This window comes from Vigna radiata, chromosome 1, assembly GCF_000741045.1.
Source record: "Vigna radiata var. radiata cultivar VC1973A chromosome 1, Vradiata_ver6, whole genome shotgun sequence".
NCBI lineage: Eukaryota > Viridiplantae > Streptophyta > Magnoliopsida > Fabales > Fabaceae > Vigna > Vigna radiata.
Genome location: NC_028351.1, coordinates 33,181,240 through 33,187,307, shown reverse-complemented (window position 1 = coordinate 33,187,307; position 6,068 = coordinate 33,181,240). Strand labels below are relative to the sequence as shown.

General features: G+C 25.2%; 1 protein-coding gene across 1 annotated transcript in view; it reads right to left on the bottom strand.

Moving 5' to 3' along the window:
- The window catches only part of LOC111241660 (zinc finger A20 and AN1 domain-containing stress-associated protein 6-like), a 9,823-nt gene that overhangs the window by 3,078 nt on the left and 677 nt on the right, over positions 1–6,068 (bottom strand). The gene's annotated exons all lie outside the window — the stretch shown is intronic.

Genomic DNA, 6,068 nt, shown 5'->3' with positions numbered 1-6,068 from the left:
ATAGAAAGAGAAATCATGTCATTAATGATAGAACCTTCCCTTTGAGAAGTACATGATGATGATGATAACTTCTCCAAACAAAAACTCTTGTTGCTCGTTTCGCAACCCTTTGAATTGGCGAGATAATCTTTATAGCACTTTGAACAAAGGTTATTTGTTGCAGGCGAACCATAGAAACCACAACCATTAGCACAAAGTGATGATGTAACAATGAAGAGACTTAAATGGTATTTATAACTTAAAATTGTGACAAATGTCCAAATATATCTTATCTTATCGACATATCTCAATCAAATCTAATTTTTATTCAATCACATATTTTTTCAACTAAAATTTTATATATATATTAAATTCAGATTATTGTATAATATATTAGTCGTTGGTATAAAAAGTAATTATTTTTTTAAAAGATATACTGATGATTAAATTATATTTTATAATTTTATAATTTATATTTTATAATTTTAAATGACGTAAATTAAATAAGAGCATTATATTTATTTGTTTTTATTTATTTGGGAAGCAAATTTATTTTGCGTTTATTTGATGACTGACTATAAAATAAATTATCAAATCCCGTCTTCTCAACACTTAATTAAACCAATTATCTACAATAATAATAATAAAAGAATAAAATAAAATTGCAGCTGAAATATTTGTTTTCGTTTACAGTTATTTTCTTTTGTATGCATTCACCACCGTATTTGTCATCCATCTTTATTTTCATTATCTTTCTTTATTTATTTACATTTAGCGGATAACAATTGTTTTTTTTTCTTTTAATGTTTCTAAAAGGGACATTTTAGCTCCTTTATTTTGAGCTAAAATTAAAATTTCAAGATTTAATTTAATATTCGTAGCAGAATTAAAATATCATTTAAATTAATCTCAACAATACTCCTTATACTATTCTTTAAAAAAATCTCTACATATTATGTTTCCATTCACTTATAATATATGTAGAAAAATACATAATGATATGTTATCATCTCCTTATAAACTTAAAATTCAACACAATTCTTTTTTTTTTTCAAAATTGCAACTCATTGTGAGTGTCCGTATGTATTCAATCTTAATTTATATTATCTTTCTTTATCATATCATTTTCTATTTACTTGCGGAACAAAATACTAACCTATTAATCCATAAGTTTTGTATAACTATTATCCTTACAATAAATATGTACACGAATTTCAACTATGTCCTCTCTTTTAAGATGTCTTAATTGGGTTCTCAATTTTGAAAATATAATGCAATTTAATCCTATTCGTTAGTATAGAACTAAGGACATTAACTTAAAGTCATTTGTTAGTATATGGTTTTTAAATTTTAATTTTTTTAATTTTTGTTTTTTTTTTTTTAAAAAAAAACTTTGTCATGTGTCAAATGAATATCCTATCACGTGATTGAGATAGTGTGACCTAACATAACAGTGTCATGACTCACAGTTAGAAAAAAAATGTTAAGTGAAAAATCTAATTATTTTATTTGTATTTTGTTTTAATTTAGTCTTTTTTTTTTTAAATTAGAGCAATTTCTTACCTTATAAATTAAGACTAAATTTAATTTTTATATAGTTATATAATGATATTTTTATTAAAGTTGATATTTTTATTAAATATTTTTAACAAAATTAAATTTGTATTTTATATTAAATTTTATTTAAAATCTGTTTCAAATATTTATATATTAATATTTATAGTTGTTTTTAAATTAAAAATATTATAAATTTAAATATAAAATTTTAATAGATATAGTAACTGGTGTGTAATGAATTAATTCTTTGAAAATGATTATTTATATTAATTATTGGAGCCATGTATAAGTTTATTTTTTTAAATATACTACTTTATCTTATGTTATAATTGTATATTTTGGACTGAGTTAAAAATAATGTATGTAAAATCTTGTTGCAATAAGTCAATTCAAAAGTGATATTTTACAGTATAGAATATTTTATTAAAGAGATTCAAAGATAAAATAATCAAAGGATAATAAAGAATATTTGAAAGAATATATAATTAAAGATATTTAACAATTAATCAGATTTTTAGATAAGTCTGTTTATATTTTATTCTGTTTATATTTTATTGGGCTATGTCAGTTTAAGGTCCACGAGACAAATTATAAATAGAGAGTCAGGACCACAAGCCAGGTATCTTCCAATCACACTCCATTGACATTCTACTCATGATTTACTCATACTCCACTACTCTGAAAATACTCTACAGTGATAACAAAATCACTAAATATTCAGTCAAGAGCCGAGACCCTTCAATACACGTCTGACTTGGGCGTCAGAGTGCCTTTTGCAGAAAATAAACCATTATATAACAACTATATTATAGTCATCTACACAAGTAACTACTTCATACACATAGAAATATAACTACTAACAGAAACTGAGTTTTTTTTTTTTAAAAAAATAAGATTATGCAAAGCAAGGTCACCCTAAAACTATCACTACATCTTAAGATCTTGACAAGCGTACCGAATCGTATAAAGTAATAAATCAGTAAGACCAAATATTGTATCCCAAGAGACACGTGTAACACTAAATGACCGTATAATTATTTAACTAATTAAGACTAAAGAATGATTCCATTAAGTAAGGTTTAAATGCACTTAAGGTAAACATATTGCGTGAATAGTAGAATGATTTTTTGTAGCCAAAAACACTTGGAAATGAATGAGATTTGAAAAAATGAAATGGTAATGTTAGGGTTAGATTTGACCTTCTTCACTTTCATGCTTATTAAAAAACACAACTTCTTCGTTAAAATGCTAATGTCAACTTAGTAGTTTACTCAAAACTCAATTCCTTGGTGTGAAAAGCCTAGATTTGTTTATTAGACTTCAATGTCTTGAAAACCCTAATAGTCAAAGCTGCATTAAGAAAAGAAGTTTATGACAACTAAAGGTCCTAGTTCTATTCCTAGATATTATTTTCTCTAGGTGGCTTACTTGAAGTCATGGTTCATGGGCTATTTTCCAATAAAAAACAAACCCAAACATCAAGTTATGAATGACCAAAACACAAAAAGCATTAAGTATAGGAGAAAACCACTAGTATTCAATGAAAGAAGCTTAATATATTCAAAACATGTTCATATACATGAAGTTAAGAGGTTACATCCTTCCCCAACAAGAAATGAATTTAGCTCTCCATTTTCATGGAGAGCTTAAGCTTACAATGGAAGAAATGGAGGAAATGGGAAGCAATAGAGACCCAAGGAAGAAGAAGGAAGAGCTCCCACACACCCAAACTTGCCCCAAGAGGTCCAAGAAAGTGAGTTTCGTGCTTCAGCCGCCAAAAGATGGACTTTTCGTTGCATGGTAGCCTTAAAGAGGTTTAGGATGCCACATCAGTAAGTGTCATGCTCAACACCTAGACAGGAGGGCGCCCAAGCGCTAGAGTTGCGCAGCAGGTGGTGCTCAGCGCCTTGACTAGGGCGCGCAGGTGCCAAGTTTGTGTGAGGAATGACGCTCAGCACCCTGACTAGGGCGCCCAAGCGTGGAAACTATGACACAAATGGCGCTCAGCGCCCTTGGAGGGGCGCATAAGCGTGAAACTTGCCTTCATGTGCTTCCTATTTTTGCTTTTGCTGCTTTTCTTGGGTTCCAGCTAGTTGCTGGTTTTGATGTTCTTCTAATGCACACAATTTTCCTACAAAATGAGGGAATTAGTGATGAAAACCATTAAGTGTGACCTAGAATAAACTTATTCACAAAAGTCAGAGAAAAGAGAGGATTAAACAAGCTTCAAGCTCAAAGAGAGTTGATTTGGTATAAAAATGCTTTACAGATAATAGTAAGAATTATTATTATCAACAACCCTAAACTTGAAACTTTACTTGTCGTCAAGCAAAAAGAGTGATATGGCTTGGATAGACAATTCAATTCCAATGATTTAACACTCAAACATCAGTAGAATTCAATCATGCTTGCTCATTATGGTAAGATCAATTATGAGAAAATGAAATTTTGAAAAAACAAGATTCAACCATGGTGCTCACAGAACAAAAATTATAAGAAAGATACCAGGTTCTATGAGGGATCAACAAGAATGGCAAAAATGTTCTTCTTAATCACATGGAACATTTCCTCAGCAAAGAAAGTATTTCTCTCAAGCTCAATGGTGTGTAAGCATGCCTGTTTTTCACTCTACTATCACAATGTCACACAATTCAACTTTGTCTTTCATTTCAACTACAATGAACACATTCACGTGCAAGTTAGCATCACAAGGACTTTGTGGTTGGGCTAAGAAAGAAATTTGGTTTTTCTAGATACAAAACACCTTTAACTAAGAGAGCATTCAAATCAACACAAGATAACATAATTCTCTCCTATGCTTCCATTTAATTGTAACCAATTCTTATTTCTTTTTCACTTATAATTTATATAGAAGAAATAGATGAAGAAGAACATCAAATTTATGTATAGAAGAAATAGATCAAACAAAAGTGAAAAATTTACAGTAAGTATTACAATAGTAGTATTTGATCTTCAAACAAATGAACGGATGATGAGAAAATCTAGAGGAGAATGAGAGAGTTTTAAAGGAAAGATTTTTAGAAAGATTATGTATTTTTAAATAATAAAATTCATTTATAAAAACTTTATTTATACTTTAAACTTTTAATACTAAAATAATTAAACAACACTATTTTAACATATTATTACTTCTAAAACATAATTTATAGACTCTTACAAGATAAAATATGTAAAAAAAACTCTATAATAAAAGAAAATAAAACAAGAAACACAATAGAATCAATATATGAAAGTCTCATAGATAAAATATGAAAATAAAAATAAATATTAATTATAAGAAATTAAAAACAACTAATCATTCTGTTCTACCAAAAAAAATATAATTTATTGACAAAAGATTTTAACTCATTAAATATAGTTTTTACTATCCATAAAAAATTAACAAACACAAATAGGAATTTAATTAAATTTTACTCTTATTGTAATTAATTTAACAGAGATATATTAATACTAAAAAAATATACTCTCCTTTTTTCTTAAACATACTTTTATAATTAATTTAATAAAACTATATTACAACTAAAAAAGCTTTTTAATGCCTTTCCTTCTTAAATATAATTTAATACTACAAAGGAATATTACACCTTTTAAAAATTTAGTGTTTTACTTGTTTTATCCTTGAACTGGAATTGTTTATATATATATATATATATATATATATATATATATATATATATATATATATATTTATATAATAACAATTATTACTTTTTATTTTTCAACATATTTAGCTTAATTTTATTTAAATATGGAAGATAATTTGGTATTTTTAATTAAAATAAATATTTAAGTTAATATAACTAATTTTATTGTTTTAGATTGCATTAGAGATTATGGTATCAAAATCAATAAATCATTTAAAAATAAAAATATTTTAGCATATTAAGGCAATAACTAATTTAAAATATTATTAAATTTATGAAAAGTATATTCGTAAAAAATATATTCAAAATTTTAAAAATAAAATCATTTACATGAATAAGGATAAAATTGGTAGTAAAATATATATATAAAAAAAAGAAAAACTCCGTTGTTACATAAAAATAATAAATTTATTATTATTATTATTATAATTATGAAATTAAATACAGTTAATTTTTATAACTTTATTATAAATAGTTTTCATTTAATTTATAGACAGTTTCGTAATAAACAAAAAAGGTTAAATTTAAAAAGTGGTCAAATTGATAAAATAATTATTTTAATTTTAAAATATTTATCTAAGAAATAAATTTTAAAAAAAATACGAGAAAATCCAAGTTACAAATAAAATAATTAGGAAAATGTATGCGTCTATGTGTGTTGACATTCTATTTTTATGTTAATAAAAAATAATATAATTATTGTTATTAATATTATAATTATAATAATAATAAAGTTAAATATAACTAGTTTTTATAATTTCATTTTAAATTGTTTTTATATTTTTCACGGGTAAAGTTTTAAAACTTAAAGAAATTGTCACATAAGAAGTAAAATTAGTTATAAATTATTTTAATTTAAAACTTTTT